Source organism: Panthera onca, chromosome A1 (assembly GCF_046562875.1).
Source record: "Panthera onca isolate mPanOnc1 chromosome A1, mPanOnc1 haplotype 2, whole genome shotgun sequence".
Taxonomy (NCBI): domain Eukaryota; kingdom Metazoa; phylum Chordata; class Mammalia; order Carnivora; family Felidae; genus Panthera; species Panthera onca.
Window position 1 is genome coordinate 119,466,831 of NC_138339.1, and position 12,746 is coordinate 119,479,576.

At 37.7% G+C, this 12,746-nt stretch overlaps 1 protein-coding gene and 1 long non-coding RNA gene across 4 annotated transcripts in view; one reads left to right on the forward strand and one right to left on the reverse strand.

The window, feature by feature from the left end:
* The window catches only part of KCTD16 (potassium channel tetramerization domain containing 16), a 263,762-nt gene that overhangs the window by 227,365 nt on the left and 23,651 nt on the right, over positions 1-12,746 (reverse strand). The window lies entirely within an intron of this gene.
* Positions 1-12,746, forward strand: part of LOC132681412 (uncharacterized) — a 44,885-nt gene that overhangs the window by 24,927 nt on the left and 7,212 nt on the right. For all 3 annotated transcript variants that reach the window (XR_009611050.2, XR_009611049.1, XR_009611051.2), the window contains one exon: positions 10,005-10,098. This is a non-coding gene — a long non-coding RNA (uncharacterized LOC132681412). The remainder of the gene's footprint in view (positions 1-10,004; positions 10,099-12,746) is intronic.

Below are 12,746 nucleotides of genomic sequence, written 5' to 3' on the forward strand. Positions count from 1 at the left end.
GAACAGGTTTCTCTCTGTTGGAGAGGGAGTTTACAGATAAGCAAGGGGAGGAAGCTAGAATGATCCATGTAATAATGGATTAGAGCTGGAGTCATCAAAATGAACTCCTATTTAGCTTAATATAATGACAGATGGTTATGCTATCTGTATCATACTTACATATATCCTGTATAATATTTTTAGGTATATATACATACATAGTTAGTATACACATATGATAATGTGTGTTCTTGCTCTGTCAGATGCAAGAGACTAGAAGTAATGTCACCTGAGTAGCAAGAAGTACACTGAACACCCACTTCTTGATTTTTAATACCATTATCCAATACAAGAAACCAGTCTTCCTCATAGAAATGGTTGAATAATTCCTGAGATTGGAATAAGAAATATTCAAAATAAGCCCAGAGTAACTTGTAGTACCAGAAAATAATGAAGTGCTTAAAGACACACACGCGAGCACATGCACACACACACACACACACACACACACACACTCACACACACACACACACACACACACAAATAAAAAACCCATAAAGCTGTTGGTATGTCAAAGGAACACAGATGACAAATGAAAGAGTTGCCAAGAGTCAAAGCTGGAAGAACTTGAACAAAAAGTAAATAAAGTATAATGCAAAGTTGAATTATAACTTTGTATAAAATATAAAATAAATGTTCACAACATTAGTAAATGACTGAATAAAGAAATAAATGAGAAAGAAGAGGCAAATCTCTGATGCAGAAGAATTCCAAATAATTTCTGTAGATATTCTCACTTTGAGGAGGAACATAGTGTGAACCATGTATAGAGACTTCTTTTCTTGTTTGTTTGTTTGTTTAATTTCCTTACATGTTTATTTCTGAGAGAGAGAGAGAGAAAGAGATAGAATGAGCAGGGAAGGGGCAGGGAGAGAGGGGGATAGAGGATTTGAAATGGGCTCTGTGCTGATAGCAGAGAGCCCAATGCAGGGCTTGAACCCACAAACTGTGAGATCATAACTCAACCAAAGTCAGATACTTAAGCAACTGACCCACCAGGGTGCCCCAATAGTGACTTCTTTTCAAAGAATACAGCGTGGAAAGGGTGGGGAGGGAAGGTGCAACTTTATGATGGAGAAACCTGACAACCACAAAATCAGCTAAATGATCAAGGTCAAGATCAGAATGATAAGTCATGTTGATAGTGTGTACTATTGATATGACATGACAAAAGCCCACAGTTCTGACCTAATCATTAGAAAAACATCAGCCAACAGGAGCCTAAGGAAAGGAGATGACTAAGTGTAATCTGGAATCCTAGAACAGAATAAGGATATTAAGTAAAAAGTAAAGGAATCTGAATAAATTATGAACTTCAGTTAATAATAATGTATCAATATTGGTCCATTAATAAATATGGGCTATATAAAATTATTATAATGTCTGGTGAGATTTAATATACATGTAGAATTAAAATATGTGACAATAGTTTGTATTATTTATTCAATAATAATAATAATGATAATGATGATATTGTATTTTGTTGAAAGGCTTATCATTTTCTACAAAAAGTCACCTGCTAAGAACTGTATTATTTTCCAAACAAGACTAACATGATCCCATCAGTAAAGTAGAATGTTGGTACATGGTCCCTAAATAGGTAAGAAGTTTCTGGTCTCAGAATTCCAAGTAATGCATCTTGCTTTAACATTTTTTCATATTTACAATAGCAAGCTTGTAAAACATAAAACATTTAAAAAATGTGTTCCCTTTAAAAAAAAAACCTCTTTAGATTACCAGCTCTTCTTCTGAATTTATCAATTTCAACTTACCAACAACCTTTAGAGAAAGTAGGTGTGATGGGATACAGCTGTGTACTCTTTCTCCCAAAACACAATGAAAATCTTAAATTCGTAACTGCAACATGGTTGCCATGTCGTATCATAGAATTGGCACCAGTTAAATGAAGCAAGACAGTGAAATGAGATTCTTTTCACGTTTCATAGAACACAGGGATTTGTGGGGGCTTTTCGTGGGGGGTAAATACTGAATGTAATATTTCAATCATACCCCAAAGAACATGAGTTAATATTTCATAGCTACTTAATCCACTCATTCAGAAATGGTAATGCAAATGTTCAAATATTTATGCTTCATAGGCAAAACTTTGTGCCCTGAATTATTGTATTGTGCTCTCTTATGCCACTGACTTTTGATTCATTTTGGATCAGGTAACCAGAAAATCACTGTATTCAACAGGGGAGCACTAGTGATAAAGTCTTTATAATAATCTTTTCATTTTTATTCACACACAACCGTATTTGCCTCCTTGAATAAAATTAAAACATCCACCAAAGCCAGTGATTAAGGAAAGGATTTGTGTAAAAAGTAGTGTGCCTTTAATTGACCTGATTGCAATTTCCAATCTACTTCATGTGTAAAATTCAAAGGCTCTCATGAAAAGAGTGCTTCCACTGAAATATCCTGTTATTCCCAGACATGAGTCCCTTTAATATAATCTTTCCACCTCAGCCATAATGAAAGTTGTATGTCAGGTTTTCAGTCCCATCCTTTAATGCCCCTGAAGTGTTGTGAGAACGTGAGTGAGGTCAGAGAGGAACTGCATTATTTGGAATGCTTTTTACTCATTTAGTGCCCTTCCTTCCACTATCACTATCCCCAGGCTATCAAAGCAGAAAATCCTGTCCAGACAAAAGCTTAGCCCCTTCAGAGTGAATTTCATAGTTAAGAGGACCTCAGGCACCCTGTGTGACTTGACAGAAGAACTTGTCCTCTTGAACCCTGTATTAACTTCAAAGTGTGGAGGATAAGGCATAGGAGCAGAGCTCATCACTTCCCACTTGCAATGCCTGTACCCCCACCCAATTCTGTTTTTCAGAGTTACGTTTCCTTTTCTATCTCCTCACTAGCCTAAACAATCTAGCGACATCAAAGGACATTTTAAAGCCATATACTGTCATCAAGTACCCATTGACATGAGGCACTGAGAAGGACCCATCACCTCTCTGGTATCCTTTCCAATAATGCATAACCTCAATCTAATCATAAGAAAATATCAGATAAACACAAACTGAGACACATTAGACAAAATAACTGGCCCGTACTCTTTAAAAGTGTCAAGGTTCTGAAAGACAAGGACAGACAGAGGTGCTGTCACAGACTGGAGGAGACTACAGAGACACGACCAAAGGCAGTGTCGCAATCTGGACTGGATCTTAGAATAAAAAAAAAAAAAAAAAAAAAAAAAAGGACATTAGAGGAAACTGGTGAAATGCTAATAAGTCCTGTATATCAGCTAATTGTGCTGTGTTGTACTAAGGTTAGTTAATGTCTTAGTTTTGGCACATGTTCTATGATTACATAAAATATTAACATAAAGAAAGGCCAAGTGAAGGGACTGAGACATTGTATTTTTTAAAACTATTTTATTAGATTTAAATTATCTCAAAATTTAAAAATTAACTGAAAAAAAAGACAAAGAAAAAAAAGCCACCATATTATAAGAAGAGAAGGAGAGAAGATGTGAAGGAGGGAGAAAAGAAAGAAGGATGAAAGAAGGAAGGAAAAATGGAAGGAATGGAGGCAGAAAGGAAAGGAGGAAGAATCTAATTTAAAGAGATATTCAGGAAATTTTAAAAATGCTGACTAATTCCTCAGTGGATGTGAGTCATTCATTTGAAACCTTTCCAACGCACACAGAGTCAGAAGGTGGCATAATACGTTGGTTAATAACATGGACTTTGAGACAAGATTTAGCTTAGTTTAAGGCCCGACTTTATCACTTATTAGTTCGGTCTCTAATGACACATAATCCTCTGAAACTAAATTTTCTCATACATAAAATAGAGATGTGAATAGTATCAACTTCATAGGTCTGTTATGAAGATAAAATGGAGTCATACACATAAAGCTCTTAGCACATGTCTGGCATATAGAAAGCATTTCATAAATGGAAGCCATTAATATTAGCACAGAAACTGACACTAAAAATTAATAATTCACCCATTCCATTCAGCCTTATCCAAATCTTGTCCATTCTCCAGGCACCAATGGAACCTCAATGCCTTCATAAACCCATGATAAGTTCTCCAACCCATTCTGTATGTGATGTATGTTTGTGTAGTTTTTCTTCATTATCATTTTGTGTGGGTGGTCATGGCCCATCAATCAGCTATATGATCCTTGATGGTAAAGACCACCTCGTTTCTTCTGAGATTTTCCTTGGCATCAATGTTGAGCACACAGTAGGCATTCAAAAAGAGAAGGTAGTTTATGATTATGGTATTTTTGAATGTTTGTAGGGGAATCTGGTACCATCATGGATTTAATCACTGGGAATTTACAGGCCTGTCAAAACAGGTGTTGAAGAGGTAAACATTTTCTTAAAAGCCATTTAAAAATGAAATAAAAGTCTTTCAGAATCTTCTTCACTCCAAATGCAAACTGAATTAGATTCTTCACTACTGTCTCTAGGGTTTATGTCATGTGTTTTTGTCTTGTAAAGAAGGCACTTTCAAATAAAGTCTCTCAGGGACTTCCACAGACACATTTATTTGGCTGAAATCCATTCTCCCAGGAAATTTACCCAAAAATTCTGAATAACTTCCACATTGAGATACCATGACCACAGACAACATCAGGAAGAGAAAGATCATTTCTTTTAATAATTCCCTTATATAGCATTACGGTTTCTTAAGTGCTTTTAAGTGTATTGTTTTCATTGATTCTCATAAAAACTCTGAGAAGCTATCTAGAAGCTATTATTAACCCCAGTTTTCAGATAAGACAACTGAGGCACAGGCTTGCCAAAAATCGTACAATTAGTAAGTTGCAATTTTAGATCTCTCGTCTCATTCAATAAGCATTTAGTGAGCATCTCCCATGGGCTTCCCTGCACTGTGTGTTTTCTCCACCTCACATGCCTGCTTCTATCACAGTTTTGTGCTTGTTATGGATTACAATCATCAACTTAATTGTCTGAATCCTCCCCTGGACTACAAGCTCCTTGCAGGCAAGCATCTGTCTTGTCCTAGGTATTCCTAATACCTAGCACCAAGAAGACACTCAGTAAAACACTTGTAGAATAGATGAATGGAGACAACTCAATAAATGGTCCTTAAGGGTGTGCCAAAAGAGCTCAAATTACTTGTTTTGGATGAATGCAAGTTGTATCCTCGCTTTTCCAGATCTTAGTGTCTTATAACCCAATTCTTCTCAACAGAGAGAATGGCTGTTAGGAGACTAACACACTGCACTCTTGGGAAGGAGAAAAGCCTATCCCTGAGAAGAGTCAATAAGACTAAATGCTCATTAGAGAAGCATGAAATGAAGTCTGGTTACTATCACACTCTCCATTAAAAGCCGTTTATCTAAACAAGTTTCAATCCTGACTATGTCACACTTCTTAGGCAACTCTCACTTCTTCCGAAGAAAATGAGAGAAGCAACAACTTTTGACTTGAAGTTATCAAACTAAAGGGGATTAATGCTCCTAAATGAAAGTGATGGAGGCTTATTGACTCTCAGGGTGACGAAATACTGAAATAAATTCCTAAGAGATTGAAAAGTCAGCTCCTGAAAATCTTCAAGAAGGCAATCGAAATTTATGTGACATATTTGCCTCCCTGAGTCTTTTTCAGCCAGAGCATCCAGGTCCTAGTTCTTGTTTCCTACATTCTACATCAGCATTATTGCTCCTCCCTTCTTCATTGCAACATCTCCTTCTTTCAATCCATAGCTATTTGGTTGCACAAGTCCCACCTTCAGAATCAGAACCATGAAATGTTTGCAGAACTTGCGGTTTTTCAGAAAGTTGGCAGAGAGTTTGTCCTCCATAGTGATGGCATCAATTTCCCCATGTGGGAAATATGCCAGTCGCTAGTAACAGTATCTGATGCTAAGCAACCGGACTGGTTCCAGGAGGCTGTGTGGTGTCTGAAAAGAGTACCAAACAGGAATTTGAAGACACAGTTCTGGCCTTCACTCTTAAAAACACTTCAATGTGACCTTGGATAAATCAGTTTCTCTGATGCTCTATTTTACTTTGTCATCTCTGAAGTGAGCATGGGCCCTTCTAGACCTGGGTGCTAAGTTCTGCTGTGCTGTGCTACTGACAATTTTTCCTGGGGGTGGAGCAGAGTGGGGGTGTATGATTAGGAACTCTTGATAACCATAAAGTGTTTTCTTCCAGACTAATTAACAGTGTAGACTGTTTTTTGTTGGTTTTTTTTTTCTCTTGTTCCAGAGAAACTGGAAAACAAATAGAAGAGGTTTAGGGGAGATAATCTGGGTCAACATAGAAGGAAATATGTATTAGTTAAAATCAAAGATCTTGCCCACAAAAGGATAAAGAATAAGAGAAGTAATTTGTAATCACTAAAAAAATAAAAGTCACCAAAGAAAAAAGATGCAAAGTAATTTATATTTAACCTACTCCAAATAAAAATAACCAACAGATAAGTTCACTGTTTGGACCATCTGTATCTGATAAGCATAAGTTTAAATCCTGGCACCATCTGCTCAACTGGAATTTAATACTGTATCAATCTGCCAAATCACAATTATGATAGCAAGGACAGCAGCCTCATGGCGTGTGATCTAAATAGTGACCATTCTTTAACAGGATGAGAAACGAGAGCCAAACCAACTTGGATAGAAATATTTTAGTGCTTTCTGTTCACCCTGATGAAAACCAAATAGAGGCATATAATTGGCAGAGCCGCAAGCAGCCAGACTTTCAGAGTAGGAGAAACATTCTGGGAAGGGGCTCAGAACACCCAAGGACCTAGCACCGAAGAGAAGGAACAATGAAGCTAGAGAATCTAAGTGGAGATTTAATAGAATTTCTGTCCTTCTAGGGCTAGTCACTTGTGCCTAACCACCTGACCTACTGTCATCGGTTAGTCATGGGGCATTTTTCAGTGGGGAGCAGGCAAGCCATTAAAACATACTCCAGTCCTGAGGTAGTCATTGCCAAGATGATAAATCCTTAAATTTTGAGTCTTTTAAAATCATCTCGTCCAAAGCCTTTACTTTACAGATGAGGAAAATAAAGCCTGCAGGGTTAAACAACTTTCCCAGGTCACCACCAAGCTGGTAGCCGAACAGATCTTTCTTCTGGACCACTGCTAGTCCCATGATGCCTCCCCCAGAGTCCCAGCAGCTAAAGGCATTTACATAGATCTTCCTTACCGAATAAAACCTTTAGGGAAGGCTCACATTGATGCCGTCCTAAATTTCTCCACCTGTCTTACTATGCTAGAAGCATGTTTCTCTACAACAGTATCTTTCATAATATTTAGCTCTACTTCACAAAATATGAGTTATTCATATTTTGTATTATCTCTATATCACTATGGGAGAGTTATGTCCATAATTTTTAAGTAAGTGTAATTAATAGCACAATCTCTATCATACTTTATTCTTGACATACTAAACCAACCACTAGTTTCATATAACTCCCAGGAGCCATCCTTTCGAAGATCTGTGCCTTTGCACACACTGTTCCTTCTGCCTGAATGGCCCTCCCCCTTTCCAGACCGCCACCAGCCCAACTCCCGCTCATCTTCAAAGACCCATCTCAAATGTTGCCTCTTCTTCAGCTTTCCCTGACTTCGTCCAAAAGGCAGAATTGCTTTCTCCCTCTGCATTTTATTTGTTCCTCAGATACAACACTTCCTAATTATCTAATAAGCACTTCTATTTGTGTTTGTGCCTCTACTAGAGTATTAGCAGCTCATGGGCAGAGACAAGGTTTTATGTGTCTTCAGCATCGAACAGTGCCTCGCATGCAAGAGGACCTAGGTAAATGATTTGGTATCTAATGATGCCGATACTATAACAGAGTCATTGCCAAGATCTACACCATTTTTCTTGTTCTATGTTCCAGGCATTGACATATAAGGAATATAAGGAATATATAAGGAATATAATTCCTTATATTGACATATAAGGAATAAGGAATATTATAGTATAATTTTCTATCTAAAAAGCTTAAAAACCTCTCATTTAAATAATAATAATAATAATAATAATAATAATAATAGTAACATGAAAAACTAGTATTAACTGAGGGTTTACCATGATCCAGACACTTCATTAAGCACTTTATATTTATAATTTCATTTAACCTTCTCAGCAACTCCATGAAATAGTTACTGCCATCATTTCCATTTTATAGATTAGGAAACTGAATCACCAAAAGTTTAGGTAATTTGTGTGCACAATATCAAACAAGAAATAAGTGGTAGAGTTTGACCCAGTCAGACTGATTGCGCAGCTCCTATTCTAGTTAAATACAGACTATGGAAATCTAGAGCTCAGTAAATTCATGGAAGCTTCTGGTGCTAATGAGGAGATAGAGGGTTTTAGCTTAGCCTCTCTTCCCTAGGGACAAGGCAGCTACATGCTGAGAAAGGTACTAGAACCTTCAAAGAATGGGAAAACATGTGACTTATACCAACCTAAAGGAACAAATTGTTAATAGGTTGAGATCACTTAATTGGTAGACTAAGCTTTGTTCATAAAACCAAGATTTTTGCCCTTGCAAAATGATCCCCTCTAAAAGCATAGATTGAGAAAATTTTATTCCATCAGCTGGCTGTGCTTGTGTGCTTTCATGAGTTAGCTTTAGTGAGGCTAGTGAGGCTAGTGTATATATTTCCTGGCAATCATTTATTTATTGCTCATTGGACAGCTTTTAGCTTTCATCCAAAGAGACAGGGATGTATTTCTGTTTTCATTAGGAGAGAGAGGAAAAGGTTGAGGTCCCTTGAGGGAGAGACGGTTTCTGGCCCATCCTAGTAACTTATTTTTTGTCGTAGTAACTGTTGTCTGTGGAAAAGGAAGGGACTGTGATGAGTATGGTTTACGTATGTATTAACGTTCTCACTACAGTGCATTACAGTTTGCCAAGTGTTCTCCTGTAGACATCATCTTCTTTGAGCCATACAACAACTTGATGAGGGTGGATTTGTTCCCATTGTTTACAGGGAGCCTGACTCAGTTTGCCCAGTGGCTTGTCTTGGCTCAAAAAGCTTTTAAATAACAAAACTGGTGTTTGCAACTCTAGTCTGATTCCAAGTCTCGGATCTTCTACTAAACCAGGCACTATGTTCATTGGTCTTTCTGGTTTGAGTGAAGTTGCTTAAAAACTGGCTCAGCATGGGGCACCTGGGTGGTTCAGTTTGTTAAGCATCTGACTCTTAATATCGGCCCAGGTCATGATCTCCCAGTCAGCAGCAGTGAGATTGAGCCCCATGTCAGGATCTACGCTAAGCGTTGAGCCTCCTTGGGATTCTCTCTGTCTCTGTCTCTGTCCTTCCTCTGCACACATGTGCACCAGCTCTCTCTTCCTCTCTTTCTCTCAAAATAAATAAACTTAAAAAAAATGGCTCAGCAGGTCACCCAATTAACTTGTGATCTCCAGGATAGAGAAGAAATACAAGGGAAATATGAGTGATTCAACCAAGACAGACTGAATTAAAAAATTAATGTGTGAAGCTTTTATATATTACATTTCTCACAAGAGAGTTAAAATCTGAACTTTCTTTTGGAATGAGGCTGGTGAGCACCAGTTTTAGAGATAAATGGCCAGAGTCCCTATCAAATAGGGAGGTTTGAAGAATTCATCTTGACTTGAATTGGAACATCCAAAGGCAACATCAAAAGCAAAAAATAACTCATTTCCTTCCCATTGCTGAGACTTGGCTGCTGATATGGCACCTGTTTGGCATCAGATGACTAGGGAATGTAAATGCTTCTGTACAAAAGCAAAATATAATAATTGAAGATTAGATTCTTTGCAACAGATCATCTCCTACTGTTTATTTTAATTTTATTTATTATTTTTACCTAAGCAGAAACTATTATAATTGTGTTTCAAACATTGGAGACTTTTGTCTAATAAAAACTATGTGGTCCTATGTGTAAAATAGATACTGTAGACATTAAAGGGGGGTACTTATTAGTGTGTTTTAATTCTTCCTCATCCCCCCCACCCCCCAGCACTGACTGCCAAAACTGGAGAGGATTTATCACTACCAGATAAAACTGGCCAGCACAATTCAAACACCTGGGCAATTTTGCCTTATCTTCCTAGGTAAGCTGGGTTCTTTTATGTTCATTATCTGTACTGTTTATGGAAGATCTAAAGTGTAAAACAAGAAAAACCTGGTTTTAACAATGAATTCCATTTAATGTACAAATAATGTAATAGTACAGTCCTTTTCGGACAGGACTATGATGGACAGCAGGGGAAGCCATTATCACTAAACTCTTTGTGGTTTTTTTTTTTTTTTTCAATAAAATAAAAAAAAAGGGGGATGGGATGGGATGGGAAAAGAAAAAAGACCTCTGAGTAGGGCTGACATGCAAACTTCAGGTATCTTTTCTTTCTTCCTTGTCTCTTTTCCCGGCTTAGGAAGGAAGCTCTGATAGATTAGACTCCCTGTAGGTTGTAAAACTCAGATGGAAACAGAGTCGACCCTGATGGTATCAAGCCCTCACAATGTAGATTTCAACATAATAAAGTAATGAATTTTAAATGATAGAATCAGAATTTCTTCGGGGATGGAAGGGAAATGATAAAGATCACAGCCTGCACCTCCACCTATGCCTACAAGAACAAAAAAAAATTTTTTTTCAACTTTAACTTTCACAACTGACATCACTTTCTTTTATTTAACCATTGATATGGTTTCCTTTATGAGCCTGGAGGCTCACTCAAGCTGGAAATATGGCAGATAGCTAAAAAGCACTTATCAAATTCTAGAAGACACAATTCTACAATGAATGGAAAACACCTGCTCTGCCTGAAATAGCTTCCATGTTTCTAATCGTGCATTAAAAAAGTAACTACAAAATCTCAGGGTCTACTGATGAATCTGTACAGAATGTTACTGAGCAACTTGATGTTTAACTTGAGGTTATTTTTTTTTAATGTTTATTTACTTTTGAGAGAGAGACAGACAGAGTGTAAGCAGGGGAAGGGCAGAAAGAGAGAGGGAGACACAGAATCCGAAGCAGGCTCCCCACTCTGAGCTGTCAGCCCACAGCCCAACTTGGGCCTGGAACTCACTAGCCTTGAGATCATGACCTGAGGGTCGGAAGTTTCACGGAATGAGCTACTGAGGTGCTCCTAACTTGAGGTTAAAATGGAACCCTCTAAAGCTTCATTTCCTTAAGACAGTAGCCATTAGCCACAGGTGGCTACTGAGCATTTAAATGATGGCAAGTGTGAATGAAGAGCTCAATTTTTAAATTTTATTTGGTTTTAATTATTTTAAATTCAAAAACTGAGGGAATGAAAAATATGTGGAAATATAGTGAAATGATAATTTTTTTATATATTGGGTTAGATAAAATATTTTATTCAAATTAATTTTACTTCTTTCTTTTTACTTTTTTTTTCCATGTAGCTACCAGAAAATTTTAAATTATATGCATGGTTTGCTTTATGTTTCTATTGCCTGAAACATGGCAGAATCTCCCATAGGGACAAAATCTGCCTTAGATCTAAGGGAGGAATCTATTTTAGATTCCATCAAAAGATGTTCATTTTCCAGAAGGAAAAAGACCACGTGGTAGCTTGGACCTCTGGCAGCGTGGTCACATACCACAGAGGCTGAGAGCCCAGGTTCTAGGAAAAAAAACCCATGTCTCAGGTGTGAAACCCAACTCTGCTTTTTTACTAGTAGTGCCACCTGAGGCAAGCTGCCTAAACACTTTGAGCCCAACATTTTGAGTATTCAGATAGTGGATATAATATATTTAGCAAGTGAGCGCTCGGAATGTATTAGCTATTTATTGCTATTGTTTTCACTAGCAACAATTCTAAAATAGTATTGTTGTTATTTGTTTCTTTTTAATATTTATTTATTTTGAGATAGAGAGAGCATGTGCAAGTGGAGGAGGGGCAGAAAGAGAGGGAGAGAGAGAATCCCAAGCAAGCTCCACACTGACAGCACGGAGCTCAATGTGGGGCTCGAACCTGCAACAGTGAGATCATGACCTGAGCTGAAATCAAGAGTTGGATGCTTAACCGACTGAGCCACACAGGCGCCCCTATTGTTGTTATTTGAGTATTATTAGGAGATTATCTGAAATTTGAAACATGAATTTAAAAAAATTAGTGATCTTATAGACCACTGAATTTTCAAGGGAATAATAGTCTATCCTTTGCTAAACCATCAAGTAAAGAGAACATTGAAAACTTGAGACTAGTTCTCTCTTCTTAATGATGAATTAATGATATGATTGGAAACCTTTGTCCTTCCTTTGTGGTGTTTCCATTTCTGGACCACTCTTTTTTTTTAATATTTATTAATTTTGGGGAGAGTGCAAGCAGGGCAGGGGCAGACAGAGGGGGACAAAGGATCCAAAGCGGGCTCTGTGTTGACAGGCCGACAGCAGCGAGCCCAATGTGAGGCTCCAACTCACACACTGTGAGATCATGACCTGAGCCAAAGTCAGACACCCAACCCACTGAGCCACCCTGGTGCCCCTGGACCACTCTTGATACCAGACAGCAACGAAGGTATAGCAGAGGATAGGGAGGGACTTTTTCGACTTCATAGTTCAGCCTAATTCGCATCCTATATAGACAGTATTCATGCGTAGTGATTTAAGCCTATACTATTTGGCTCCTCCAACCTACATTGTAGGGATACATACCATGGTCTCTATCACAAGATTACAGAATAGAAAGAAAGAGGAGTCACAGGAAAGAAATTAACAATATTAGTATGA